The sequence below is a fragment of the Cryptomeria japonica genome, chromosome 3 (genome assembly GCF_030272615.1).
Source record: "Cryptomeria japonica chromosome 3, Sugi_1.0, whole genome shotgun sequence".
Classification (NCBI taxonomy): Eukaryota; Viridiplantae; Streptophyta; class Pinopsida; order Cupressales; family Cupressaceae; genus Cryptomeria; species Cryptomeria japonica.
The window spans coordinates 137,681,582-137,696,994 of NC_081407.1; positions in this window are offsets into that span (position 1 = coordinate 137,681,582).

Consider the following 15,413-nt stretch of genomic DNA (forward strand, 5'->3'; position numbering starts at 1 on the left):
TTCCACAAGAGTAAATCCTATTAGTGCTATAACAAGAGATTGTGAAATATTGTTGAGAGTGCATGTGTGAAGGTGGATGAGAACCTTGGAAAGGAGATCAAAGCTTATGATGAAGGTCAACATGTTGTTTTAGCTCCTATTCAGCCTAAAGGACCTAAGAAGAATGATCCGATAGAGACAGAGAATGTTAATCTGGATGTTACTGTTGCTGGTGATGATGTACAGGAATCTGAGAATCAGAAGACTCTGAGGTATGTTAGATTAAATCACTCTGAGAATCAGATTATTGGTGATAAAAATAAAGGTGTGATGACTAGAAGAAGGTTAGCTGCAGAAGAGGTATGTTTGATATCCAAAATTTAACCTAAAGATGTTGTTGAAGCTTGTAAAGATGAGAATTGGATAATGGCCATGGAAGAAGAATTAGATCAGATTGAAAAAAATAATACTTGGGAACTTGTACCTAGACCTAAGGATAAAAATATTATTGATACTAAATGGGTTTTTAGGAACAAATTGAATGAAGCCAATGAAGTAGTCAGAAATAAAGCTAGACTGGTCTGCAAAGGGTATTCACAGCAAGAAGGAATTGATTATGAAGAAACTTTTGCTCTGGTTGCTTGAATTGAAGCTCTTAGGTTGTTACTTTCCTATGCTACTTATAAATATTTCAAGGTATATTAGATGGATGCCAAATCTGCATTTTTGAATGGTGATCTAGAAGAAGAAGTCTACATTGAACATCTTGATGGATTTTCACTATCAGATGATGGTGATATGGTATGCAAGTTGAAGAAAGCACTTTATGGATTAAAACAAGCTTCTAGAGCCTGGTATGCTTGATTAGATAAATAGTTGTTGAAATTAGGATTCACTAAAGGTGCTGCTGATAGTAATCTGTACTTTAAAATTGAAAATAATAATATTATGATTCTTGAAGTCTTTGTTGATGACATTTTTTTTGGTGGTGATGATGATATAAGTATGGAGTTTTCCGGTGATATGCAAAAGGAATTTGAAATGTCTATGATTGGTGAGATGAAATTTTTATTAGGTTTATAGATTGCATAGACAGAGAGATGTATCTTTATATCTCAAACTAAGTATGTGAAGGAATTGTTGAAGAAGTTTGGACTAGATGATTCCAAACCGGTTGGAACTCCTATGGTAACTGGTTGTAAACTGTCTAAAAATGATGAATCTCCTAGAGCTAATCAGAGTTTGTATAGATCTATGGCTAGTGGGCTATTCTATCTTACTCAGACTAGGCATGACATTATGCATGTTGTATGTATGGGTGCTAATTATCAAGCTGATCCGAAGGAAAGTCATGTTACTGCTGTTAGAAGAATATTCAGATATCTTAAGGGATTTGTGGATTATGGTTTATGGTATCCTAAGAAAGACGATTTCATGTTTTGTGCTTACACTGATGCAGATTGGGAAGTCGATGTAGATGATCAGAATAGTACTACCGGTGGAGCATTATGTTTAGGTAAGAAGTTGGTTTTATGGGCTAGAAAGAAACAAGACTTAGTATCTCTATCTACTGCTGAAGTTGAGTACATTGCTGCTGCTAGTAATTACACTCAGATAGTTTGGATGAAGAAAATGTTGAAAGACATCATAATTATTTATGACGAGCCTACTATCATATACTGTGATAATTCTAGTGCTATATAAATGTCAAAGAATCCGATACAACATTCAAAGACTAAGCATATATCAATCAAATTCAATTACTTGAAGGAGAAATTCAGTGAACAGAAGGTGAAGCTAGAATATGTATCTACAAAGGAACAAATTGCTGATATTTTTACTAAGTCTTTGCCTATAGATACATTTGTCTACTTGAGAGATAAGCTAGGGCTAACCACCCCTCCCGATGAGAACTAGATGGATTTCAGAGCCTTATTCTTTTTATTCAGATTGATGTGTTAGTGTTGCTCCTCTGTTGGAGTAGTCTGTTGATTTGGTCGTGACAAATTCATGTTTTTATGTTTTGGTGGAGAGAGATCTATGTTTCATATTCAAAGGGGGAGAATTTGTTTGGTTTTCTATTGTTGGAGAGCTTTGGCATTGCTGTCAAAGGGGGAGAGATCATGTGAAAAATTGCATTATCTATCCTGATCTTAGGGGGAGTTTGCTGGTGATATCTTCTTTCTTTGCATTAACTATTTTTCACATTCATATGTTGCCATCAATGCCAAAGGGGGAGATTGTTGAGTTGTTGAGATTGTTGGGATATTGTTGTAGTCTATTGGATTTGGTTGTTGGACTTGGATATGTTGTTTTCATTGATGTCAACATATTCCTGTGAATTTTTCTAGTGAGCTTGTGAAGATTTTTTGGTCCGGTTTGTTGTTCTTTGGTTACTAGTTCCTGGTGTTCCTATTGATATTCCATCTAGTATATTCCAGAATGATTAGATCTTGTGCTGAGACTTTGGGATGTTGTTTTGGATGATCCTGTGTATCTTCATTTTGGATGGTTTGTGATTTGGTCACCTGCAAGTTATCTTTCTTCGTGACAGTTGTTGTTTGGTTGTGTTCTTGAGCTTTGAGATGTTGACAGATGAAGATTTGATTTGAGGTATTGGTGCAACTGTTCCTCATGATTATAACATGTTTGATGGTGTCTCCTAATTGTCTCCTTATTTTGTGATGATTTGTATTGATCAGTGTGCGATTTTTGGTGATTTCTATCAACTGGCGATGATTTGTGTGTTATACAGTATTTATTGTGGTATAACGTGTTGCGGTTGATCTTGGCACGATTTTAGGTGGATATGATCATTGGGGAATTTGAATTAGGTCCATGCTGTGTAATGTAAATTATAATATTGGTTTTGGTCCAATATTTGAGGTATTGGTGTTCGATCTTTGTATCGTGTAATGTAATATTTGTATTTATGAGTTGAGGGTTGAGGGTTTAGCCGACCTTGTTATCAAGGTTGATTATTTGTATATATAGGTGATATACTTATGTAATTTACTTGTTGATGTGATGTATACATTATCAGAGAGAGTTGTGTGTGTGAACAAGACATATATCTTTTGATGAAGTGTTGTGGTGAGATCGGTGTTGTAGAGCAGACAATTGCTCTTAACCAGAACTACTATCAAGCATATGTAGATGCTACTATTGAAATTCATTTCTTTCAAATTGTAGTCCAATTCATTTTATAAGTCAGTGAGACTTCCCTAAGGGTTGGAGCCTTCCAGGCATATATATTTTGGGTAGTGAGCCTAGGCAGTGTGTCTGAATGCATGTGCATTCCCCATTGTAATATTTTCACATACTACTTCAAAGTATCATCTTATTGTGGGTAGGTTCCCATCATGGGTTTTCCCTTGACCGGGTTTTCTATGTCAAAAATATTGGTGTTGTGTGTTATGTTGTTCATTTTCTTATCTTTTGGTTGTTGGAGTGTTGGCATTGTATTGTCATTGATGTCAATCGGTATGGTCAACCGATATGCAGTCAGGTAAGTAAGGTATGTTGTATTGGTATACAGACATAAGTATTATCTATTGGTAAGCAAGCAAGGGACAACAGAAGGAACATGACCACCAGTATGCAAGTATGTTTATATTCAACCAGTAAGGATGACAACCAGTAAGCGAGCAAAAGAGACTGAGTAAAGAACTCCTATCAAATGGACATATGTCTGAGTTTGGTGACCGAGCTAATGTGTCTCAACTAGCATAATAGTGAAGTGCAGGTATGAAGGTTAATCGGGCAAAGCATCATCGGTAGGATAAGATAATCGGTAGTGTAAGGGATATACCAGTTGCATGCATGGTCGGTGACTAAGTTTAAATCGATATAATGGACTGAGCTGAGTTGGATGTCGACTAAGATGCCACGTAGTCTCAAAGTGGTAAGTGAATAGTGCATCATCAAAGTAGTCGGTGATAGCTAAGACATTTAATGCAGTCTGCATAAATCACTAGATGATGACAAAATATTGTGGCTCAAGACAAATTGAATGACACAAACCAACAATGTGTTGATTGATGCAGGTGTAGATTTAAGTAGGTAAAAGATACGCCAAGTAGTAGATCAGATTTGGTGAAGAAAAATATCCAGAGCATTTATGGTGATTGACAAAAGGCAGAGCCATGTTTGCCAAATATAGTAAGCGTGTTCTGGAAGGAATGGAAATGGCAGCGAGGCTTGATTTGTTGTAGGTTGTTAGTCATGGAGAGGAGATCCGATGTGATCTGATATGTTTCATGGTAGGTAGAAGAAACCTTAACCAAAGATAGTTTGAACCTATTTCTGGAAGGAAAGTTCATGTATAAATATGCAGATTGAAGAGATGATATGGGATGCCACTTGTTAGAGAGGATTGTGCTTGAATGAATAGAGTGCAGATTGGACTGAGAAGAGTATTGCTACTAAGTATCGGGGATTTAGCAGGGTTTTAACTAGTAGATAACATAAATGAGGTGAATCGGTAGGAAGGCATCTGAGAGTGAGAGTGTAGGGTAAGTATCAGAGAAATTCAGCAAATTAAGAGATTGAATGGTAAGGGATCAAAAAGAGTGAATTTATAACTGGTAGTGAAAGAATTGATGACACAGAGAAGAGTTGTAAGTAGTAGAGAGAAGTTGAATAGGTGTTACAAAACTCATTTGTAACAAGGTACTTTCATTGTAATAAGTTGTCATTTCATTGTATATCACTGAGTTGGTGCTCCTTTGAGTTGGTGCCCATAAAATTAGGGGTTGGTGCTCAAAATCAGTAGGGGTTGGTGCTCCTTGGGTTGGTTCCCTAAATCTTTGTAATACTGTGTTTTATTGTGAGGCTGGATTGGAGCAGTAGACTCCAACAAAATTTCTCACCAAGGTTTTTCCCACATTGGGTTTTCCTTGTATATCCGATGTTGTGAGATGTATTATTTGTGTGTTTGATTACTAGTGTCTTCATTACTTTACCGGTTGCACACACATAGTTGGAAATTGTTTAAAATCACTTATTCACCCCCCCTCTCAGTTACATATTGTGTTGTACAATTGGTATCAGAGCCTTAGGTTCTCTATTGGTCAAAGATTTCTCTAGCTTGGGTAGATTCTAGTCTAAAGAACACAATAGGAAGAAATGAGTCCTCCTCCTTCAAAGTCCCCATGTTTGATGGAACCAACTATGTCTTTTGGAGTAGAAGAATGGAAACCTATCTATCCTCACTAGGTTTTGATGTTTGGATGTATGTAAAAAATGGGTATACTGTCCCTAGTGTTCCTTCCATAGATCTAGATGCTAAGAAGGAGTATAAAAATAATGAAAAAATATAAACATGCTATTCTTAGTGGGCTGTCAGATAATGAGTTTGTCAAGGTTATGTAGTGCTCATCCACCAAGGAGACTTTTGATAAGCTACAAAGATTATTTGAAGGAGATGTCAAGGTCAAGGAGGCCAAGCTACAAACAATAAGAGGCCATCTTGAAGGCTTGAAGATGAAATATGAAGAAAATATTGTAGACTACCTTCACAGAGCTGATGAAACTGCGAATACCATTAGAGGACTGGGAGAGGAAAGAGTTGATGAAGTTATTGTCAAAAAGGTGCTTACATCGCTCACATCTAAGTATGATACTAAGACCTCTACTATAGAGGAAGCCAAGGATTTGAAAATATTTTCAATGGATGAGTTATTTGGCTCTCTATTTGCCTATGAGATGAGGACAACTGATGAAGGAAATTCAAAGAAAGAGGCTGCATTCAACTCCATCAAAAAGGGCAAGAAAGAAATTGCTCATGGTGAATCTGGTGAAGACTCATATATAGAGGTGGCAAAATTTATGAGGAACCTTAAAAGAGGATTCGACAAGTATAAAGGAAAACTGCCTCTCAAATGTTTTAATTGTGGTAAAATAGGACACTTTTCTACAAAATGTCCTTATGGTGAAATCGGTGGAGATGAGCAAAAGAGTTCTGATAGATCTCCCAATAAGGATAGAAAGAAGAAGGTCTATCGACAAGAAAGAAGAAGCTACCAGAAGAAGAACAATCTATATACCTTTGAAGATGATGCCATAGATGAAGAAAGTGCATTAGAAGATGACCGCCATGAGGATGAAAGCAAAGTTAATCTCCTTATGGCACTAGATGAACCGGTTGTTGAAGATGAGGAAGATGAAGATATTGAAACTGAAGTGGACCTAGAAGGTGAGCTCATAAGTGCTCTTGAGGAGTTGAAGAAAACAAGAAAAGAACTCAAAATGGTTAAGCATGCTGTTGCAGAGGAACAAGAACAATTGGAGGAATCTTTGGAGGAATCCAAGAAAACAATTTCTGATCTACAACTCCAGTTGGAAGAAGCTAAGAGAATATGTGAAGTTACATCCTTTGATTTGATAAAGAAGGAAAATGAGCAACATAATCTAGAAGAAGAAATTGTAAAGCTCAGAAAGGATCTAGAAAAGAGAAAGGGTGAATTGAAGATGAGGAGAAAGTATGAGGGAAACACTGAAGCTTTAGATAAGATGTTGAGTAAACAAAAGCATTCAAAAGACACCGGTGGTTTAGGATTTGAAGAAGGGCAATGTTCAAATAGCTAAGAAACATCTGATAAGGAGATACAATTCACTTCCTCAAGAGAAAGTAAAGAGAAGAAAATCTTTACAGTCAACAAAGATACCGATAAGAAGCCCTATGTTGAGGCTATAAGAAATAAACTTGTGAACCAGAATGCTCAGAACTAGAAGGGTCATGCACCTTACTGATATGCAAATTATAAAGGCAAGTCCAAGGTGGATAGTGAAGGATTCACTAGAATAAAAAGCATGAGGAAGACATCCAGTGAGACAAAGGTTTGCTAGTCCAAAGCAACAAGACTAGTATGTACCCAAATTCCATGGCTATTTCTACTAGTGTAATAAGTTTGGACATAGAGTTGCTGATTGTGGACTGATGAATAAGCCCCCTATATTATTTTGCTGCACTTTGGGATATGTATGTTGTTTGTTATCACTGTAATGGATTTGGTCATAGGAGTTTTGAATGTAGGAGAAGTCAAGCGGTGTCCTACAATAGTTTTAAAGGTTCATCTTTTAATGTCAATGTAAAATGTTATAATTGTCAAAAATTTGGGCATATTTCCAAACATTGCAAACTCAGAACAACTCGACAAAAAAAGTCAGTACCGGATCAGGAACTGGTAACAAAACCAGAGCATGAAATTGTAGCAGATAAGAAGAAGGAAAACAAACCGGTTTGGGTTGAAAAAGACAAGAATAATACAGAATCAAGTCTAATTTTCCAGACTACCTTGCATGCAGAGAGAATGAAATTATGGGTTGTAGATAGTGGTTGTTCCAATCACATGACCACTGACAAAAATAAATTTAATAAGCTTGAAGATTGGAATGGAGGCTCAGTAAGATTTGGAGACAACTCCTCCATCAATATAAAAGGAAAAGGTACTCTGAATATAGATGGCAAATTGAAAGCCCATGATGCATATTATGTGGAAGGTTTAAAGCACAATTTACAAAGTGTAATTCAAATGTGTGATAAAGGTTAAAAATTCACTTTTGACTCTACCAGTTGCCATATAAGAAAAGAGAGTACTGGTCAAATTGTAGTAGAAGGAAAAAGAACAGATGGAAATGTGTACAATCTAAAGGAATAATTTGAGTCCCGATGCATGATGGGACAAGTGGATGAGAGCTAGCTGTGGCATAGGAGATTAGGACACATAAATTTTGATAATCTGGTTACAGTAAGAAAAAAGGGCTCTGTAAGAAATATATCACCAATCATCAAACTGGTAAGCACATTTTGTGATGAATGTGTAAGAGGAAAATAGACTAAGGTGAGCTTCAAGACTAAGGAACATAATATTTCAAGGCCACTTGAATTGGTGCATACTGATCTATGTGGACCAACTAGAACAAGAGCTCTAGCCAACGAAAGATACTTCATGCTCCTCATTGATGATTTTTCAAGGATGACATGGGTTACTTTCCAACAGGACAAATCTCAAGCCTTTGAAAGATTCAAGATTTTCTGAAAGATGGTTGAGAGGGAAAGTGGATGCAAGCTGAAATATCTAAGATCAGACCGGGGTGGAGAGTTCGTATCAAATGAATTTGAAGATTACTATGAGAAACATGGAATAAGAAGACAATATTCAGCTCCAAGAACACCACAACAAAATGGTGTTGTAGAAAGGAAAACCAAGATTGTCAAGGAGATGGAAAGAACCATGCTAAATAAGGAAAACATACCAGATATATACTGGAAAGAAGCAGTTTACACTGCTGTATATACTTTGAACTGGGTTCAACTGAGAACAAACAATAGAATGACACTTTATGAACTGTGGTATGACCAAAAGCCATCAGTTAAATACTTCAAAGTGTTTGGAAGTAAATACTTCATCAAGAGAGATGTGGATGGTATGGGTAGCTTTGATTCCAGGAGTGATGAAGATATCTTCCTGCACTACTTAACTCATAGAAAAGCCTACAAATGCTACAACAAAAGACTAAGAAGATTCATTGAGAGTGTGCATGTAAGAGTTGATGAAGACATGCATAAAGGAAGACAAGCACAAGTAAACTGGTACGATGACACTTGTGATGAAGATGAAGTTCAAACTGATAGTGAACCGGAAGAAGCATCCAACAAGTCCCCTAACCGGTATGTGCAGAAAAACCACCCAGAAGAGAAGATTTTAGGTAATAAGAATGATGGTGTGTAAACTAGAAGAAGAATTATCTGGAATGATGAACAAGTCAATTTATGCCTCATGACTGAAATAGAACCCAAAACATTTAATGAGGCCAGAAAAAGTTAGAAATGGCAATGGAAGAAGAGCTACAACAAATTGAGAAGAACAAGACTTGGGAGTTAGCTCCTAGACCAGTTGATACGAATGTCATAGGCACAAAGTGGGTCTACCAGAACAAGATGAATGAAGAAGGAAAGATTGTGAGGCACAAAGCAAGGTTAGCATGCAAAGGATACTCTCAAGTAGAGGGAATAGATTTTGAAGAAACATTTGCATCGGTTGCTAGACTTGAGGCCATTAGAGTGTTTCTAGCCTTTTCAACCTACAAGGGATACAAAGTCTATCAAATGGATGTAAAATCTGCTTTCCTAAATGGAAATTTAGAAGAGGAAGTATAAATGGAACAACCATAAAGTTTTTTGATACATGATGATGAAACCTTTGTGTTCCGGTTGAAGAAAGCATTGTATGGTTTGAAGCAGGCTCCAAGAGCATGGTACTCAAGGTTAGATAAATTTCTAAAGGAGTAGGGGTTCAAAAAAGGGAGTGTAGATAGTAATGTTGGAATTATGAATGAATTGAATATGTTTTGCATTGATGTTTTATATTGATGTCAACACTAGCTGATATGGATATCGATCGACAAGTTTTGGTTACCGGTAGAAGATCTAGTGTTGCCGATAGAATAGATTATCTGTTGGACACTTTTGACATGTTTGGATCAGTGAAGTATATTGGATTTCATGAGTTATATGCTCCATGAGAATGTTTTGGTTAGTTGGTATTGGCTTGGTAATTGAATGTTATCATACACTCTGGTAAACCCTTACTGACACTGGTTTAAGGCTTTACCGGAAGAACTTTCATTGAGGAATCATGACAGGATGCACAATTGGTGTTGGTGCAGCTTCTTTGAGTATTTCAAGATGTTGAAGATGTTCGTTGATCATGATTCAATTGCTTGAAGACATTGCTTTAGCGTGGTAGACCCAGAATAGGTCTGGTACCTATCTAGGTTATAGATCGGTATCATGCTAGCATGTACTCTACACGTTACCTGGATGATTCGAGATGTTTTATGGATTTTTTATTATTATTTTGGTCTTAAGCCGACATGACATATCATTGTAATAAGGAATTGTGTAATTATTATAATATCTTCAGGTGGCCGACCTAATTGGTTTAGGCCTTAGGGCTTGTATAAATAAGAGGTAGAAACTCTCTGAAAAAGTATCATGGTTATTGGAAAGGTCATGGTAAATGAATGTAATGTGTGAATATTGTAATATCATTCAGGCAGAGGAGTTGATTGATCATTGGTGATCAGGTTGGATTCAGAAGAGGATTTAGTCCTCTGACATTAAGCTTAACTGGGACTGTAATCAAGCATAGTGGATGCTATTTCCAATAGTTCACTCTATTGGATTGTTGTCCATTTATCTTGAGAAGGTTGTAGCCTCTCTATAGTCAGTGAAACTCTTTTGTAATGAGAATTACGCTCTAGGCAATGTGCCAACCTGCAAGTGTAGGCCCCTCATTGTAACACATACTTTGTGCAGAAGTATCATTTGACTGTGGGTAGGCTTCCCACCGTGGTTTTTCCCTTTTCGAGTTTTCCACATAAAAATCATGGTGTTATGTGGCATGGTTTCTTTGCATTGATTATCTGGTTAATTGTTAATTTGTATTGTTTACTGGTATCTATTTCTATCAGCATCTGTTTGTGCTTTACCGGTACTTGATCTGTTTAAGGTTATATTGTGGATTAAAAGTTATAATTTGTTAACAATTGATTCAACCTCCCCCCCCATCACCCCTCTCAGTTGTTCACCAGTTATCCTAACAATTCGAAGAAGAGCTTTGGTCCTCTTTTGCAAAAGCTTAACTGCTTGAGGTAGATCCTATGGCAGGTAACACTTCTAATCCATCGACAACTATTTTCAGAAGAGAAATCCCTAAGCTTGATGAAACAAATTATGGGATATGGAAAATTCGATTAGAGAATCATATTAGATGTCTTGTCAAAGAAATTTAGGAGATCACTGAGAAAGGATACACACCTTATGATCTGACATCTGACAATTCTGCTCCTGCAGACCTAGACAAGAATATTGAAAATGATTGTAGAGCTAGAGAAGCCCTCTTGTGTGCATTTATAGATCAACAGATTATGGGATTGATTGACAAATCATTGGCTAAGGTTATATGGGACAAATTGCAAACTCTGAATGAAGGTGACCCTACTATCAAAATTGCTAAACTTGATGGTTACCGGGTAAGGTATGAAAAATTGAAAATTGAAGAAAATGAAAGAATTGTTGTGTTTATGGAAAGAGTAAATGAGATTGTTATGAGAATTCAATATTGTGGAGGATTTATAAGTGAAGATGAATTAGTTTCCAAAGTCTTGAGAGCCCTTCCACTGGCTTACAATATGAAGGCAACTGCAATTAATGAGCTAAGAACAATGGCAAACACTTCAGTCAACAAAGATATTCTGATTGGGAAATTATCTACTTTTGAGCTTGAAGAATTTGGATCTTTTGGAGTTGTAAAGTCTGAACCTGCTTTTCATGCATCATCATCAACATTTACTGGAAAAAGTGATTGGAGAGTCCTATATGCAAAAGAACTAGAAGACATGAGGAAAGAAGATGAAGAGCTTGAGAAACTTGAAGCCTTATTTGCTAGAAGAGTACCTAAAGGTCCAACTGGAAGTAAGTATGAAGGGAAAACACCTTTTAAATGTTTTGCATGTAATAAGTTCGGTCATTTTGCATCTAGATGTCCTGAAAGGAATGCAAGGTTTGAGGAAAGAGTTCATAAAACTTTTAAGCCTAACCCAAACAAATATATATTGAAGAAAAAAAAACAATGCTACATAGCAGATGAGGAAGGAGTAACTGAGGACTTTGGAGATGAACTGACATAAGACTCTGGTAGTGGATCTGGAAATGGAAAAGAATGGGTGTTGTATGCTTTGAACGAAGATGAACCTAAACTAGCTATCAAAAATGAAGAAAAGGCCATGGCATCAAAAGTTGAAGATAAGGATGAATGGGTAATTGATAGTGGATGCTCACATCATATGACTGGAGATAAAAGAAAATTTCTGACCCTACAAGAATACAATGGTGGTTAAGTCAGCTTTGGAGATGACAAGGCATGCATGATAAAAGGTAGAGGTATTATTTCTTTGGATGGCAAGCATAAAATTGATTATGTCTATTATGTAGAAGGTTTAAGGCATAATATTTTGAGTGTTGGTCAATTAGTTGATAAGGGTTTTCAAATTCAATTCAAAGATAGAGAATGCAAAATCATTAACAAAACTGGTTTGGAGATTACAATTGGCATTCAGATAGGAAGTACCATCTTTCACCTAAACATTGGTAATAAGATATGTTTTATTGTTCATATTGATGAGAGTTGGATATGGCATAAAAGGTTGTGTCATGTTAATTTTGATTGTATTGTTAAGATCAGTTCAACTAAGGCAATTAAAGATATACCTAAGATTATGAAGCCTCATAATCTGGTATGTAAGGAATGTCAATTGGGTAAGCAAGTCAGAAGTTCTTTTAAGAGCATACATGATAAATCTAATGATGTACTTGATTTGATTCACACTGACTTATGTGGTCCAACAAAGACTAGAAGATTTCAAGGTGATAGGTATTTCATGCTGATTATTGATGACTATTCTAGAATGATGTGGGTGACTTTTCTGAGGGAGAAGTTTGAAGCTTTTGAGAAATTCAAAATCTTTAAAGTGAAGGTTGAAACTAAAACTGGATCAAAAATTAAATGTCTAAGATCAGATCATGGCGGTGAGTTCACTTCTCATGAATTTAACAGCTATTGTGAGATAAATGGAATCTAGAGACAACTATCTACACCTAGGACTCCTCAGCAAAATGGAGTAGTTGAAAGGAAGAACATAACTATTTTGGATGTAGCTAGATCTATGATGATAGAAGACAAATTGCCTCATATCTACTGGAGAGAAGTAGTGAGTACAACAATCTACACACTGAACAAAGTTCACATTAAAGGTGAAACCGGTAAGACCCCGTATGAATTATGGTTTGGACATACACCTACTGTTAAGTATTTCAATTAGAAAGTTTGATCCTAGATGTGATGAAGGAATATTTCTTGGTTTTTCAATTCAAAGCAAAGCATATACATGTTATAACAAAAGATTGCAATTTTTTTTTGGACAGTGCTAATGTGAAAGTGGATGAATAGTACATAAATCATTCTATATCATATGACAGGAATCCAACAGTGGAAATGATCATAACTGAACCAACAATGCCTCAACCGGTACATGAAGCTAAAATAGTTACACTGGCACTATCAGAAAATTCAACTGTGACTGATGATCAAAGTGGTGAACTTGAAGTTCAAAAGACTCCAAGGTATGTAAGATTAAATCATTCTAAAGATCAAAATATTAGAGATATAAACAAGGGAGTAATGACAAGTAGAAAACTGGCAAATGAAGAGGTATGTCTTATTTCTCAAATTGAACTGGCAACTGCTACTGAAGCTTGTAAGGACAAACATTGGTCAAAGGCTATGGAAGATGAATTAGATCAAATAGAGAAGAATGAAACTTGGTCTTTAGTTTCTCGATCTAAAAATAAGAGTGTTATTGGAACTAAATAGGTTTTTAGAAATAAACTGAATGAAGATTGTCAAGCTATAAGGAACAAGGCTAGATTGGTTTGTAAAGGATATTCTCAAATGGAAGGAATTGATTATGGTGAGACATTTGCACCTGTACCTAGAATTGAAGCTGTTAGACTATTTATTGCCTATGCATCTTATAAGAACTATAAGGTGTATCAAATGGATGTCAAATGTGCATTTTTGAATGGTGAGCTTGAGGAGGAAGTTTACATTGAGCAACCTGATGGATTTTTATTGACAGATGACAAAGACATGGTTTGCAGATTGAAGAAAGCTTTATATTGTTTGAAACAGGCTCCTAGAGCTTGGTATGCAAGGTTAGATACATATTTTTTGAAGCTTGGTTTTACTAAAGGCAGTGCTGATAGTAATTGTGTGTGGGAAAAGTGGTTCAATGAAATCCAAAATGTGGAAATATTCAAAGACTTTCCCACACACCCATGGGACTCTTGGTGCAAGTTATGGAGCCATGAGGAATGGCTCAACTTCCCAAGGAGTGTTCCATGGTTCTCTATCTCACAAGGTCCCTCAAGCCAATGTCTTTTCTCTCAGATCACTGAAACAAAGTGACTTAGGGATGATGAATGCAAGAACGAGGGATGCTTTTAATTGAATTTAGTATGAATGCATCCTATTTATGCATGATTCTAGTAAATGAACTAAACTAGATGATAAGATGACAAGGTTAGTAAAAATACTATCCTAACATGATATACTAGCTATATGATTTAATCTAAGATGATAGAAATACTCTAAAATGATTATTAGATTTATTTATATTACAAAGAGGGGCTAAATGCTTATTAAAATTAAGTATAAGTATGATGCTAAAGACTTGGATGATAAAATGAGGGGATGAGGGCTCTATTTATAGAAGAAACAGGGCAATGGATGGTCAGGATTGAAGAATCTTATCAAGGGTCAGGATTGAAAGTTATCAATCCATGTTTGCAACTTTCACCAATGAAATGGTGACAATTGTCAACATAAGACTGCTTGAGAGGAGAGGTAAGAAGCATTAAATGCTTGAGAAGACCTCATGGTTACCTTAGAAGGTTAAGGTTATCAATTGGATAAATCTTTTACCCAAAGGGTAAACTCTTGTGCAAGGGTTAAATGGATAACCATGGTCAAAGCAATGAATGCTTGGTGAGACCCCTGGGTTAGATGAGGGTTGAGTTAGGCAAAAAGTCTCTAACCATGCCACAAAGGGTTAGTTAACCATTAATGGTTTGAATACTTTGGGGACAAATTTGTAAGAGTCCTTCTAAATTTGGGGGTTTTCAACAAGTTAGCTTGTTGAAGGCATAAAGGCTTTAATGCCTTTGGAAGACTTTACTCCAAATTTGAGAAGTGACCTCCTCAAATTTAGGGAAGGGATAATTTGAAGGGTTTAGCTTAATTGATTAGGATTAGATAGGTTCTAGAAGAATTTAGGAAGAGGGTTAGGAGGCAAGTGGGAGATGTAGGAAAATGCAAGTGGGTGAGAAATAATAGGATTTAATTAAAATAAATTGCTTTATTTCAATTTGGTTGCAAGTTGGGGATTTTAAATAAATTAGATTTATTTAATTGGGGTGAACTATTTAATTAAATATAAATTTAATTAAAAGGTAGAGAGAAGGGATTTAATTAAATAAAATAATTTATTCAATTAAATGATGTAAAAAGGCTTAAGTGAATTTAAATAAATAAATTGAATAATTTATTTAATTAAAATAGAGGAATGTGGGTGATTTAATTAAATTAGATTTAACTAAATAGAGAAATGAGAATAAAATGAACATTAAATATTCATTTAGGAATATGGTCACTTTTATACGTCTACATTTTGTCCCTCTTTGAAGTGACGCGTGTGCACATGTTGATTCAAAGAAAAATGGCGTGTCGTTAAAATTTGATTATGATCAGTGTGATGTCATATCGAGATGTTCATGTCATGCCCTAGATTTGATAAATGATGCCCCAGAT